General features: G+C 38.7%; 3 non-coding genes across 3 annotated transcripts; 2 read left to right on the top strand and 1 right to left on the bottom strand.

The window, feature by feature from the left end:
• Positions 1-5,158: 5,158 nt before the first annotated feature.
• Positions 5,159-5,230, top strand: trnad-guc. The gene has a single exon. It is a non-coding gene; the product is annotated as a tRNA-Asp (tRNA).
• A 1,152-nt stretch (positions 5,231-6,382) lies between these two features.
• On the bottom strand, positions 6,383-6,454 carry trnad-guc. Its single transcript has one exon. It is a non-coding gene; the product is annotated as a tRNA-Asp (tRNA).
• Positions 6,455-10,546: 4,092 nt separating this feature from the next.
• Positions 10,547-10,618, top strand: trnad-guc. Its single transcript has one exon. It is a non-coding gene; the product is annotated as a tRNA-Asp (tRNA).
• Positions 10,619-15,924: the final 5,306 nt, after the last annotated feature.

Raw genomic sequence — 15,924 nt, 5'->3', positions numbered from 1 at the left:
AGGAGGCGGCTGAGGAGGAGACAGGATTTGAAAAAAACATGAAATAATAATATGTAATTTTCGTCTCGTCTTTGTTCGTGAACTAAAATGTCCATAGATTTTAGCCCAGTCTTTATTTACTGAACTGCATTTTCATCTCGTCTTTATTAGTCCACGAAAATTATTTCTGATTTACTCCCAGTTATTGTTTATTAGTGGGGATTTTCGTCTACTGTAGTTTTCGTTCGGTGACGTCCGCACGTGGCGGCCATCTTGCCACAGGCAGCTCGTTCATTCGTAACATTGTGTTTTAAAGGCGCATGTACTTAAATAACCATAACTTCCTGAATTGTCTAATTGTTTGGTTTGTTAAACAAAAGTCAGACATGTAGTTATGATACTGCACACTTATGAATAATTATAACCATGGTATTTCATATGAAAAGAACATTGAATAGAACATACAGGTGCAATAAATATACACATGCACAAGGTATTTATGTTAAATCAATATATGCTAATAAAACTCAGTGTACTGAATGGCAACATGATATATAGATATATCTATAGATATCTATATATATAAATATGTGTATATATATATATATAAATATGTATATATACATATTTATATATATATATATATATATTTTAACATGTGTATATATATATATATATATATATATATATATATATATATATATATGTATATATAAATATAAAAATATGTATGTATATATAAATATATATATATAAATATGTATGTATATATATATATATATATATATATATATATATATATATATATATATATATATATATATATATATATAAATATATATAAATATGTATGTATATATATATATATATATATATATATATATATATATATATAAATATATATAAATATGTATGTATATATATATATGTATATATATAAATATGTATATATATATATATATATATATGTGTGTGTATATATATATATATATATATATATATATATATATAAATAAACACTTTTATTTGGGTGTGATTAATTATTTCACAGTCCTAATTTATTTATATTTACATACATACTTTTATAATATGAATATTATTGTTATAATAAAATATGGAATACTGACAGAAAAGATTTATTGTGTGGCAACCTCTTGGTGTAGCAGCATAATCCAGGTTTCAAATTAAAGGTAACACTTTGAAGTTTAATGTAGACTATTCGGATTATATATCAGGGGTAATTACACAAAAGTTCCTATTTTTAAACCATTATAAAAGTGACATTTATTTGCTATTAAAATTGGTACAATAGTCCCCTTCACAAGTATATATAGATGTAGCATGTTGAAATCCCCACCTACACTACTGTGATGGTATACACATGGAAGACAGAGATTTAAAAAATGACCCAAAAAACATAGCTTGGCTAATGCCCTTTGAAAAGGAAGGTTTTATTGAGCTTTTGTGTAATGTACAAGAGAGCGTTGTCCACAAGGCCATCAAAGCGGACAGGAAGGTAGCTGTGGTCATGTACTAGCGCAGGAATGTCAGCAAATGGGGATGGACGATCTTCTCCTCCTGCTTACACATTATATAACCTGCAGAAACAAAAACAAGTGACCAACAACAATTCCCAGTGTATAAGATTGGTATATCAATATGTGATTAAATTTCAATGATACACATGCCCTTTGAAGATGAGCTGGAAAGTTGAAAATGTTTGGCACAACACCATCTTTAAGTTGTCCAAATGAAACTAATACAAACTTATAAAAGCTTTGAGTCAACAACAATCTTGTAATACTATTATGTCATAGCAAAAGTCTGGCATCTTCCTTTTAATAAACCCAGCAAATTCCTGTAACATAATGTAAGATGTGTTGACAGACCAAATCGATTGGAAATCATGTTAAATTCTGCATCTTCCACTGATGTAAAGTTGCTGGTTAACGTTAGCAGCTAGCTAAACTGTGACGTTAGCTACTAACTTACTAACGTTAGGTCTCACTTTGCAGCTTCTTGTTATTAGCCAGCTAACGTTAGGCTAATAATGAAAATACAACAACACTCAGATTATTATTAGCCAACTAATAACTACAACCACATCCACAAAGATTGTAATTTACAACAAAGATTAATTGTCATACAATCGTTATTGGTGTCAGTAAAACCTATATAATTGACTAATAATCTCAGCCTTGATAACTTGCGCAAGTAGCCGTGATGCACAACTATGCTGCATGATTAAGTCATTTTTCGACAAGAAAATCTGCAATTTCGACATGTTCAAGCATCTAGAATAATAGCCACGTTCATAATGTTTGAAAGAAACCAAACTGTTTGTAAATCCGTCAAGAATTCAGTGAGATAAGAGTATTTGTGTTCGTGCTGATCACTCACCTTACATTAGGTACCACAGAGCACAACAGAAAGCCTGCCTGAGGTAAGATGGCCGCCGGTGATGACGTTTGAGACTCCGCCGTAAGACATCTAGCCTTTATTATGGATATCTATGCCTGTCTCATCCACCATCCCCCGACAGGGTGTCTGCCTCAAGCACTAAACCTGGTAGTTGGTTCCACAGGAGAGGAGCCTGGTAACTAAAACATCTGCCTCCCATTCTACTTTTAGAAATTCTAGGTAGGCTACCACTAGTAAACCTGCAGATTAAGAGCAATGTGCTCTGTTAGGGACATAAGGAACAATCATATTTCGAATATAGAATGGAGCTTGGCTATTTAAAGCTTTTTAAGGCTTTATACGTGAGAAGGAGGATTTTAGATTCTTTTCCTGATTTAATAGGAAGCCAATGAATAGAAGCCAGTGTGACGGGGTTCTATTATGACTTGACCATACACATAACTGACTGGCCAATGCCGGAGATCACTTTAGTGATTATTATTGAGTTATTTTTTCTTCTGGTGAATGGTGATAGAAGCTGGTTGGTGCAGAATATTAACATGTCCGTCAGAGGCAGGTTAAAATCAGAAAAAGAGCAGTACCTTTAAAAGTCAGTCCATCACCTTCAGTGGGACATCTCAGCTACAGACCGACTCCCTGTGAAACAGAGGCCTGCTTTTAAAGCTACAGGCTCCACCCACAGAAAGCAAAAATAAAACAAAACTAGGCAATTACTTTTAACTCAAATAAACTAAGTGTACAAAAATTTATGATGTTAATAATAATAATACTAAAACAATAATAATGACAAAATAAAAATAGACTTATCAAAATATAATACTCAACTTAATACAAAACACTCAGTACGTTGTGATGACATCACTACGTCATTATGTGACTCCATCCCGGCATGCTACAATCCGGAAATAACCCTGTTTGAAAATAGAAGCAGATTCTTTGTTGAAAATAAACAGGTTAGAGTGAATGTTAAATGAAACCGTAACACCGCGTGTGCACCCACGATGAACAGCGCCAGCCCAACCTGCAACAAAAAGTAAGCGAGGGAGTGAGGGAGTAGCGAAACTGGCTTAGCACAAAGCCCTGTGGTACACCAGTGTTGAATGTGAGGGATGTGGAGCAATTGGAGCCTGATCGGACATTCTGTGGTCTGTTGGTCAGAAAGTCCAGAATCCAGTTGCACATGGAGGTGTTGATGGTGGTGATGTTCAGGAAACTGACATCAGTGGCTGCAGAGGTGGGATGAGTCGGTTTGTACTTAAGTTCCTGCCACATGCGTCGGGGGTCAGAATTGGAAAAGTGTCCCTCTATCTTAAGCTTGTAGCAGTACTTGGCCTCTCTGATGCCCCTTTTCAGATTTGCTCTGGCTGTGCTATAGGCTTGTGCATCTCCTGATCTGAAGGCAACGTTGCGTGTCTTCGCACCTTCCTGTTCATCCATGGCTTCTGATTTGGGTATGTGGTGATCTGCTTATGGGTTGTAACATTGTCAATAGTGGTATTAATATAATCCAGTACAGAGGAGGCGTAACAGTCAATGTGTGAGAGCCACTGGTGGCTTCAGAAGCAAACATAGTCTGTGGGTAGAAACATTTCGTGAAGTGTTGAATCTGCTCCCGCAGGCCACACCTTGATGGTCTTCACTGATGGCTTCACACAATTGATGAGGGGTGCATATTTGGGGGTGAGGAACAAAGAAAGGTGATCTGACTGTCCCATGTGGGGGAGGGGTGTCACAACCTAGGCTCCAGCCATGTTTGTGTAAACATGGTCTAAAGTTTTGTTTCCTCTGGTGTGGCAGAGGAAACAAAACTATGCCATGTGCGTCACTGCAACGCTGCTGTGTCTGCCTGATTTTTGGCTCTCATGTGTTGTTTCTCGTTTTCTCTACCTGGGGTTGCTAAAATGATCAGCAGCTTACCATAAGTATCTATCAGAAAAAATCACAAGAAGTCCAGTACATGACTGTGTGTTTTAACTCCAACTTGGACAGTCAATTTCCTGGCCTCGCCTGGCTAGCTCAGTCGGTAGATAATCTCAGGGTCGTGGTTTCGAGCCCCTCATTGGGCGGTTATCTATATACGCTACCACTGTTGTTAATTTTAGCTGAAAGTACGCTCAGTTGGATTTCATTGTTTTCATGACCTTCTAAATTAAAAATATGTGTTCAATGTGTCACACATCCAACAGGTCACAAATTAGGTTAGACCAGGGGTTTTCAAAGTATGAAGGGGTGAGCCCCCCTCCAGGGAACACTATGCCTGCTGCACCCCACCCCCCCCAAAAAAATAAAAAATCAACCCACACACAAACAAATGCCACTACAAAAAAACTCTTTTAAAATGACACTATCTGAATGAAATTTAACACACCCCAGCAGCCGGTGAGAGAGGTTTACGTCTTTTTAATGACTTGGAATCACTGCGGCGCCGCACCCACCGCACCACAACGGTAAGACCGGAGTCGGTGTGAGCAAGGTGTGAGGTGGGAAACATTTCCACTGATCCCGGCTCCACACGCGCACCCCACAGTTCTAACTTTGTCCTAAATACATATTTATTTTTTCCCTCGCACCGCGCCTCCCCTAAAGTGCTCTGGCGCCCCCTAGGGGAGGCGCGCCTCACACTTTGAAAACCGCCGGGTTAGACAGTTCTGTCATTTAGGGATTAAATTCTCAACCCATGTATTCTCCAAGTCAAGGCCCTAAAGAGATATGGCATTGCCACTTTTTTAAACTGAAGGAATGTGGTCCAACCAACATCTCCTCGTTAGTATAGTGGTGAGTATCCCCGCCTGTCACGCGGGAGACCGGGGTTCGATTCCCCGACGGGGAGAAACATTTACTTTTTTTTTTTTTTTTCTTGTTTCCAACATGCAGGGTTGAAAAACACTGGTGTGGGGCACATAATGCAAGTTTAAAGAATGGACATTTCAGGCTCTTAAGATGTAGGTGTGGAGGTTTTTGCTCTTAATGTTTTTGTTGAATACCTAATATCCTTCCACTTTCATTGTTAGGTATAGAATAGAATAGAATAGAATAGAATACTTTATTTATCCCAAGCTGGGAAATTGTAGTGTAGCAGCAGCTTTACACATAGTGACAGTCACAACACAATAAGATAAAGAAAAGTAAAAAATCACATAACATCCACACGTATTTACATTATAAAAATACAGTGAACAGTCCTAAGGTGCAGTGAACAAATTATAAATAATAATAATAGTAATACTATTATATAAAATTATAATATTTATCAAGGGTTTGCACCTTTGTATATGTTATTGTTAAAGGTGTAATCCAAGTGTAGTATAGTGCTGGAAACCCCTCTCAGTTTCTCACCTTTAAACCTAGTCATAACAGTTGACACCACCAAGTGGCACACAGTAAAACTGTGTGTCTGACCTGGGCAGATAGGCAACAATGCTCTCTGCATGTTTTATATTCAAATTCACTGGCAAACAATACCAAGAATGTCTAGCTTGTATCAAAAAAATCCCAAACTATATGGTGATTTGTAATGTTTTGAATAGATATAATCTGTATTAATAAACAAACTACTAACCTTTCCAGACTGTGTCCATTGTATGTGAAGAGAACAGATTTCTCAAGAGTGCAGGCAGCCCCCTGGTGGAGAGAATGAATAACAGCAGCTCACCCAGCTGTGCTTTGTGTCAGATCTTGGACTGTTTTGGCACATGGTCTACCGGGCCCATATTAACAAACTAAACAAACAAAAAAAATTGGCAGTATGATTCAGATCTGAAGGAAGTAGCTTTTGTCTTAAACAATGAAGGGGAATGTTAGAGGTTCATGTGAAAGGGCAAAAAATCAGGTTAATGCTTAGTCTTTAGGGTTTTAATTACATTATTAATAGGGCATTATTGATTGCAGGCACTGGTTTATGATTGGATAGCTCCTTTCTTAAAAAAGTAATAAGAGGATCTGTTAGAGACAGAAATTTCATACCACGTAAAAAATAAATTTCCTCCCCGTCGGGGAATCGAACCCCGGTCTCCCGCGTGACAGGCGGGGATACTCACCACTATACTAACGAGGAGATGTTTTCTATCACATGATTAGCGGTCTCAAATCATGTGTAGAGACAATACGACTGTCCTTATAGTGTGGAGCGGGACTTAGGCAGTTTAGGGGCGACATGGCTTCATTTTGAGTGACCTGGCTAATCTTTCTATAGCCGGCTGAAAGGATTCGAATTTCGGACTAATTTTTGTTATTTTAACAATGCATTTTATTTATTATTTATACTAACTTTTATTTCCTGTTTTGTGATCATATAATGTATATTAAAAACATCCCTTTAGATTTCAGAAGCAGTAAAAACAGTTCACTCTTTCAGCCAGCAGGTGTCAGACTGCTACAAGGAGCTGACTTAGTTGGAGCTCTAGCAAGTTGTCATATGTAGGATTTTACTTTGAGCTGGCAGACTAAGATATTTCTTTCTGATAATTCACTACACTCTTCTTTGAGTCATTTTAATATTGATATACTTTTAATATCCTTTTTTTAGTCATCTAACCCCACACATTAACATGTTCCTTGGTCCCTATGAAGCTGTTTGATTAAAGGCACACTGCGGACTGACCTAAAGAGTTGACATGTATGACTTATTTTACATGATTAATATACAGAGAGACTATCAATGCTACGAGTAGGCCTCCCCTTTTGAAATATCACCTATTTAAATTGGGAGAAGACACACTGTCGTTGGCCAGGTCATGTGACCTGGAAGAATGCCCTTTCTGACCCTGCAGCAGCATTTCTAACACCCTCTGAGCTGAACCTTGACTCCAACCATGGCCCGCCAATCAAAACACATGGGAGACTGGCCGGCTGACTGAAGTCTAGTGCCCCTAGTGGCCCAAAAGTTATATGGCGTGCCTTTAATGTCATACAAATGGGGCCGCTTTTCCAGTTAGATGACATGACCTTAAATCTGGTGGTAAAACTGAAAAAAAAAAGCCAAGACAGGAGCACACACATATAAACGCTCTTGTAAGGGGAATTGAGTTGAGTACAGAGCAGAGATAATAACCTTGATAGATGCTGTGACAAATGCAGACAAACATTTTAAGCATTACAATTGGATTATAAAGAAAGCTAGACATGCAGCAACGCAGTCACAAACAGACGAATGTGGATTTGACTAATTATATATATTATCCCTTTAAGCCTGTTTAGAAGCTCAAGATAAATGAATCTAGATAACTGTGTGCCTAAACGGACAGATTGCCGTCTTGTTGTCTGACAGTAGTATTTGTCTGTCTAGTTAGTTTTTTTCTCACCCAGGAAACCTGTTAGAGGCTGCAAAATAGTCGAGTTTTGGACACAGGTTCTCTGAAAATACAGGAAGTGATACATAATCCTTGTGTTAAAACACTCTACTAAAGCTGAAGACCTAGAAAAAAGGTAATAGATACAAATATGTGCCTTACTTATTCTACCTTGCATAATACTTTAATAATTTCATGGTTGGAACAAGGAAAATGTGCAACAGGTTGAAGGGGGATGGATATTTGTAAAAGCCTTTGGAAAACATACCAACCAAAAAATACGATCTCTGTTTATGACAATTTAGTAGTTACCTGATTAGAATGTTATTAAATAATTAAAATTGTTTTCAGCTATGTCATCCAACCTTTAGACTTGTTTCCTAACGCTAGTTTGCTAATAGTAATGAAATATAGAGAATAAATACATGGATTCTTTATATATGATGACGATCATCATAAACATGGTTTCTTTAAAATGAAATACTGAGTCTCAAAAACAACTTGTTTTAGAGAGGTTTGATCCCGCTGCATCTCGCTCCATTTTCTTAGCACAGAGTCCGGGAAATAAAGTTTTGCTTCCAGATGTAATTAAACTCAAATCCCACCAGTTTTTTGTTTTTTTTTACCTCTGAAATCTTGCTATAAATTTAGCCCCTGTCCCATTTTTAAAGCCCAAGCATTTCTGACCAAAACAGTGTTGGTGAACAAGCGACTCTGCAGAATCAGGATACAAAGTTTTTGCCGACTCATCATAGCTGCAACCTAAAAACTGGGGGTTGAATAGTACAATTAATGAGCTGGAGAGTATTTTGTTTTTCTTTAAGCCCTGCAAATAATTTGCTTTATGTTGCTGCTGCTTTTTTGCAGAATAAGCAATGAACTGACCAGTTCATTTCATGTTCTTCTGCTTGCCCATTGTTATTCTTTTAGTTTTTGCTGCTCCACCCTTGCTTTCCATTTTAAAACGTGTCAGTCAGATCAGACAAACAGTTACTGACTTTAAGGTTACGTTCACATACAGCCTGAAGTGACCCAAATCCGATTTTTTCCGCCCACATGCCACCTGGATCTGATCTTTTCAAGGCAGACTGAACAACACAGATCCGATTTTCTCCAATGCGACCCAGGCCACTTGACTATGTGGTCCTGAATCCGATACGAAACTGATCTTTTCAAATGCGACCTGTGTGTGAACTGCCAGGTCGCATTCATCCAACCTTAATGCCATTAATACCCGACAAAGGTCACTATTCTGGGTCTTGCTATGAAGAAGCAGCAAGAAAAACAAACACCATGGCGGACGATGACGCGGAGAGTAGTATTTTTTTTTTAACCATCTTGAAAAGATTTAGGTTTTAAGGTTTTGAAAGATCGCTAAGTGTGCTCCAGCACATCCATGTTTACTTCCGTAGAGCAGGCTGGCTTGTGCCGTCATTGCATCCTCTACTGCGCATGCAGGACACTTAAGCTGAAAAACTGCAGTTCACTCAGGAAATCACATACAAATCGCATATATTTGGAAATGTGAAGGGCAACGCAAAAAAATCACATTTCACAACAAAATCGGAATTGAGCGTCAATGCCTGCATTGTGAACGTAGCCTTAGACTGCATATACTGTACCTGCTTACCATTGGAGTTGCTGAAAATTTATGCAGCTTATTTGTGAGCTTTCAGTTTGAATAAAGCAGCATTTGTTTGCAATTTAAATGGTGTTAAATAAACCATTTAACAACAGTTTTCTAATGCAGCAATCAATTGCTCTTTATTTGATTTGGCATTTATTTATTTGACATTTAAGCTGCATATTTGAATCACTTTATATGTTAATTTCCTCTACAGACATCTTTCCTTTAATTAGCTTAGCAACAGCCTGTTCTTCCTTCCTGTTTCAGCTTTCCTGTCTACTGGTTGATTTGCTTTAGGGTGCTTCTAACATTTTCTGATTAGTTTGACCTGAAGGAGGTCGTTTGCAGTCCTAATTTGTACGTTCTTTTAAAATATAGACAGGTACAAATTTGTGTGGAATTAGTTTGACCTTATTTAAATCGAAGGTTTCTAAAAGGACTGACATCAGATTTAGTGAATTTTCTTGTATTTAATGTTTGAACCTTAGTTATATCCCTTGTGAGTTGTTGGTGGACTGTGGCTGTCAGTACATCCCGCTGCACTTGCAGGCTGTCATGGTTTTGGTTCCTTTTAAGTTTTATATCGTTTTCATTAGTCTTATTTCCATTTTGTGTTCTAGTTTTTGATTGTATTTGAGTTCTTTGATATTTCTTGTTTGCCCTCTTGTGTCAGTCTCCTTTTCCCTAGCCCCCTTCTTACCTCTGTTCACACCTGCTCCCAATCTGCTAATTAGCTTTGTCTTTGTTTCTCTCTCCCATATATCCTCCTCCTGTTCAGTCACTCTTTGCTGGTTTGTCATCATTTCTTTGCCCCCATGTTGTGAGTATTCCTGGTCTTCAGTATTTTTGTGGATTTATGTTTTTGGAAATTTGCTTCTGTTACCCTTTGAATAAATATTAAAACCTTATCTTTTTGTACCTGTAGTTGAAGTGCTTTATTCTTTTAAGAATATATATAAAATATATATAAACATTTATTAAAGAATGTTTTCTCTACTGTTATATGGTCATTGACGCATTAATTAATCAAAAGTTTTATACAGCGTTGATCACTGCCCCTCTTTGTTTTTTGAGTACTTCACCTACATCCATGTCAGCTATTAATGTGTACAGTACTTCTCTGGTGTCATGCACAGTCTAGCGCGGTAGCTCGATGTACGAGCAGACGTCAGCGTTGTCTGGCTCCAATACACCATTCGAAGGTTCCACTCACAGGTATAAAATTTTCACCTCCTCGTTAGTATAGTGGTGAGTATCCCCGCCTGTCACGCGGGAGACCGGGGTTCAATTCCCCGACGGGGAGAAAATTTTTTTTTTCAGTGTACCCTTAATATTGCCTTAAATATTCCTTAATGAGTGCATTGGAGTTACATTTTTTTTGACAATATCAAATCATAGTGATATCTAATGAATTAACAATTTATTTAGGGTTTAAAGTATTTCGCTGACGCAGGAAAATAAATTTACCAATAAATTGCGTGGCTCTGACTGAGATAGACCGCAGCAATTCAGCGGCAATTTAATGGGTCTGACAGGAACATATTTATAAATATAAACACATCTGCTTTGGATGAAAATTTTAATTATGAGCCCTACAACGGGGCTGCAATGAATTAAAATTGCATTGGCTGGGAATCAAACCCAGGCTGCACCAAATTGTTTAGCTTAACGAGCAGAAGCAGTTTCCCATTCAATTTCCATTGCAGTTCTAAGCCTCTACAGATGTAATACACTATATGACCACTACATGGTTTGCTGCTATTCCATCTAATTAGCTGACAAAGAGGTAATATTGTATTTACTAAGGAGCATTGTTGGAAACAGAAATGTAACGGAGATCGTTTGAACAGATCCATGACATTTGGAAAATGTAAGCTATGCTTGATAGTTGAACATTACAATTTGGAAGAGTTTTACACTTGTGATGGCATCATTTTATTTGACTATGCTTGAGTTTGTGCATATTGTATCACCACTATACTGTCTATATGATGTTATGTACTTTTGTATTCCTTGCTAAATTTGTATAAAGTGTATGCTAATAATGAAACAATTTTCCCCCCTTGCGGAATTGAGTTTGCTCTAAACCATGAGATCATGATCAAAATTATTAGTGTAAAGTGAGCTTTTTTATAGTAATTACTATTGTTGAGCTCTGTGATTAAATTGGTATGAGTCTTTTTGTCTGATAAGAATTTAGGTGAAGCATTTATAAGTTGTAAGTAATTTGTAAGTTAATTGTTACCGTATTTTTGCGACTAAAAGGCGCATATAAAAAATTTTTTCGCTCAAAATGTGAGGTGCGCCCTATGTGTGTTGTTACTGCGGACGTTGTTGAGACCACCATGAGAACGTTAAAGGGGGAAGTGTGGGCGTGGCCTATGGTGATTTTTAAAAGAAAGACTTTGTCTAAAGAGACTTTTCCAGCTGGAATTGTTATTAAGTCAAATGAAAAGGGCTGGATGGATGAGGAGATGATGAAAGCGTGGCTGAGGGAGGTGTATGAGAGGAGACCAGGTGTTTTTTTTCATGTATCACCATCGCTGTTAATCTGTGACTCCATGCGTGCCCATCTCACAACCGATGTGGAAAAACATGGTGAAACAAATGAACTGTTGCCGTTATCCCGGGAGGTCTGACAAAGGAACTTCAACTGCTCGACACTGGTGTGACCCGGCCGTTCAAAGTCAGGCTGCGAGCGGCGTGGGAGCGATGGATGACACACGGAGACCACAGTTAAATGAAAAGTGGAAGGCCGCGCCGGGCAAGTTACGCCACCGTTTGCGGTAGGGGTGTAAATCACATCCATCATGGCGATTCGATTCAGTATCGATTTCCTGACCCAACGATTTGATTATTTTCGATACTTAAGAATACACCACGATTCGATTCGATTCGATTAATCGATTAATCGGTTAATTTTTTTTTATTATTTATTTTTTTTTTTTTTACACCTTACAGGCTAAACAAAGTTTCAAGTTTGAAATAAATCAATGAAAGCTGTAATATCATTATGCATTTTCTTTAGATACAACAGCAAATAACAGAAGTAGAAAAGTTGCATCAAAAAATACTGCACAATATCAGTGTAATGAGTTCAATGCAATACCTCGGCTCCAGAGAAACTGTCCAACATATTTTTTTAGAATGTAATAAATATATTCAGGAAAGAGAGATGTTGTGTAGAGAGTTAGACAGGAATAAAAATAAACTAGATATAAGGGAATTGTTTCAAAGGTCATCTGGGGATGTAGTTTATGGGAGTATTTTTAATTTTCTAAGAAGAACGGGTATTTTAGGGAGAATATAATAGTTTGTCTGGTCCATACTCCATTCTGGAAGGTGGCGGTAATGCACCTATAAGTTGTTTGCCAACCGCCATTAAAAAAAAGAAGAAGAAGAAGGCTCCAGAGTGACGACGTCACCGCCCCTTGAGAGACGCTCCGCTGCACCTCTCCCAGATTGTAGCTGACCGCAAACAGTGCACCAGACAGGAGGCCGGCTAGTTTTATTTTTATGACCGAAATTGCGGAAAACAACTCGTGAAGTTTGACCCGCTAGAAGCGCGAGAACGCTGGGAGCCTTTTTCCAGCTGAATCTCCGCTCTTTTTGCCCCATTGTCCCTTCGTCGTCGGACTAAACTCGCCCCCACTTCCTCATCGCCTCGGCCGTATCTAGACCCACAGCGTGTAGCCCAGACCACGCTTCAATACTGAGCATAATTTAAAAATGTCTGTGTGAAGCTTGCTGCAACAAACTGCTGTAAGAGTATAACCAGGAAGCGCGGTAGGAGGGGAAAATAGGTTTAGCGGCACCGCAGCATGGGAGGAAGAATTACGCCCAGGAGCAAATGGATAAAAATAGACCAGAGGAAAAAAAAAACATTAATCGATTATCTTGCGGACGTGTCGATGCATCGGATCGTCGGCTTTTGGATCGATGCATCGATACAAAACGATTATTATTTACACCCCTAGTTTGCGGATGGATTGTTGATACTTGGACTAACGTGTCTGCTGGCTCTGTTGTTCGAGCTTTCGCAAAAGCAGGCATTATTTCTGAGGAGCCGCGCTGCACGGAAACTGACTCTGACAGCGAAGAAGGGGAAATTGGCATGTCTTATTTAGCGCAGCTGTTTAAATTCAGAAACAGAGGATGATGACTTTGATGGGTTTGATTAATATTTTGTAATAAATACATGAATCAAGAGCAAACATACTCAGTTTTGCTCCCGCTCTATTTTTAAATACGCAGTAGAGGTATTTAAACGTAGTAGAGGATATGTACCGGTATATAAAACCTGCGCCCTGTAATCCGGTGCGCCTTATGTGTGTGTTAAATACAGTAATCTGATTACAATACAACAAATTAAAAAATATAGAAATTGTATCATCTATCTATCAAAAAACTTTTTGAAGTATGTTGAAAAAAATAAGTTAACTTGGATCAATTAGAATGTATGTACAGTATTATGAAAAAAAATGATTATAATAAAGTGCCTTAAGATAACATTTGTTGTGAATTTTTCCTCTGTAAATACATTTAGTAATAGATCATTTATTTAAAAGATTTTTAGGCATTTTCTAAAATACATGATCCATCTCTATTTTTTTTTCCTCTCTCCACAAGGCCAAGATGCAGAAGAAGACTATCTTTTATCCCGGAAAACTAAGTGTTGTTTTCCGCAAGGGACCTCATTGGTTTTCTTCTGCAAGATCCATCCCTTAATGCCAAAAAGATAAAGGATGATCCCAGCCTGTGTGGCAAATCGGATCCAAAAAGGGAGGATGTTGTGCGAGAAAACGCTTTGTCTGTGGTTTGTCAGCGAGGTGGGGATGTCACAGATGCTCTGGAAGTGCTGGGAGATTACAGCCTCCAATTTGGAAAGTATAAAGGGAAGTGCTTCCGCTGGCTTCTGGAAAATGATGTGGGTTACACAATCTATATCATCCGAAACCAACAAAAGGAGGAGGAAGCTGGGATCTGCCTGACCGAGAGCCTTCCCAAGGTGAACCTCCTTACCTTTGTGAAATATGAGTTTTAAAGAGATCCAAGATGTTCTGGATTATGAGACCAACAGAGGCACCAATGCAACAACCTCTGTAAATGATCAGCTGGTTGGTTATGAATCTCGGGCCAAGAGCACTTGGAAGGACATTTGGGACACAAGAGAAGATGGGTATGCTGATTTTATTCTAAAGAAGAGCTGCCTTCCAGGGACTAGAATGAAAAAACTGCAGCAGTACTTGCTCCAGAAAAAAATATCTTCTTGTCCTCCATAAATAAAAACCAGTGTGCCACATAAACCCCTGGTTAAGTAATTTGATTTCTACATTCTGTGAAATGTTTTGTAAACACAATGTGCCCCCCCCACCCCCTTTTTAATGAAACCTTAATTTGATGTTTTTTTGTTGTGTTTTTTTTTTTTTACTATTGTTTCCTCAGCTCAGCCACCCATTGCTGCTCCCCAGCGTCAACATGACCAAGACTTGAACAGCTGGAACTGTTCTCAGCAGCAAAAACTGTGGATGAGAACAGAGATGCAAGACCTTGGTCTTTGGCCTGGATCTCGACTTGTGAGGCGTCTCGGAAATACGATTTCCCTTTGGCGTCATCCTCCACAGCCTGAGCTCATAGACACAGTGACTGAGCTCCCATCTCCCAACTTCTTTCAGCTTCACCCATTCTTCATTTGGAAACCATAAAATGAAATCATGCCCAGGTTGAAAAACAACTAACATCTGCCATGTCTTCATGGATGCCCTCATCCTCAGGTGGTGTCCTCTGGTGTGGGTCGGCCTCGGGTGATAGTTGGGACTAGTGGGCAATATTACATTCTGTCCTCCAGGCTTTGCTGCAAGAGTTGTGAGAAGAACTGGTTTGCTGACCTCCCTCAATGGTTAGAGAAGCTGCCCTGGAGATTTACCAACCTTCTGCCAGCGATACTCACTTACAAGAATGCCATCTGTAAGTCGGTCATGGATGAGCTCAGGCACATCAGAAAGTCCCCTACCAATATGGCGAACCAAGTGAATGAGCTCATGCTTCTTTAATATGAACAAGCTCATTTGGCATATCTACAGGCCATTGGGATGCAGAGGCAGGGGTGCATGGACAAAGTACCATTGGGCAGTTTGTCAGAAAAAGCAAAACACCATACCCATTCGGCTCTTATGAAGATTCAAATGGCTGGGGTGGTATCTCTGTGTGTGGTTTCTACCTGACAGACTGTTTGCTTGAGGAGTACAGATGTCAAGAGCCAGCTTTATCCAGACTCCTCCAGGGAACGTTTGGACAGGTCTGATCACACCAGGAAGGTTGCACGAAAGGTCTCTCTAGCATCTGGGATCATGTCCACTTTCGCAATTATGAATGAACACTGGTTAATCGTTTCCTGGGTGATGGTTCAGTCAGAGAGCGAGAGATCCTTGGAACCAATGTACCAGGGGATACTGGAGTGGAGAATGCCGGCTTTCACTGGGTGGACAGGTAGGAGCAGAAATCGACTGCTTTCACTGCTTCACAAAGTTCTAGAGATTTTGTAATGGTTCACATACCAGAATGATCAGTGACTGACACATACAGATATTAGCACAACAGAAATGTGTT

Source organism: Cyprinodon tularosa, unplaced genomic scaffold (genome assembly GCF_016077235.1).
Source record: "Cyprinodon tularosa strain WSP-4 unplaced genomic scaffold, ASM1607723v1 ctg18, whole genome shotgun sequence".
NCBI classification, from domain to species: Eukaryota; Metazoa; Chordata; class Actinopteri; order Cyprinodontiformes; family Cyprinodontidae; genus Cyprinodon; species Cyprinodon tularosa.
Note: the sequence above shows the minus strand (reverse complement) of the source record. Positions and strands in the feature narration are given on the sequence as shown.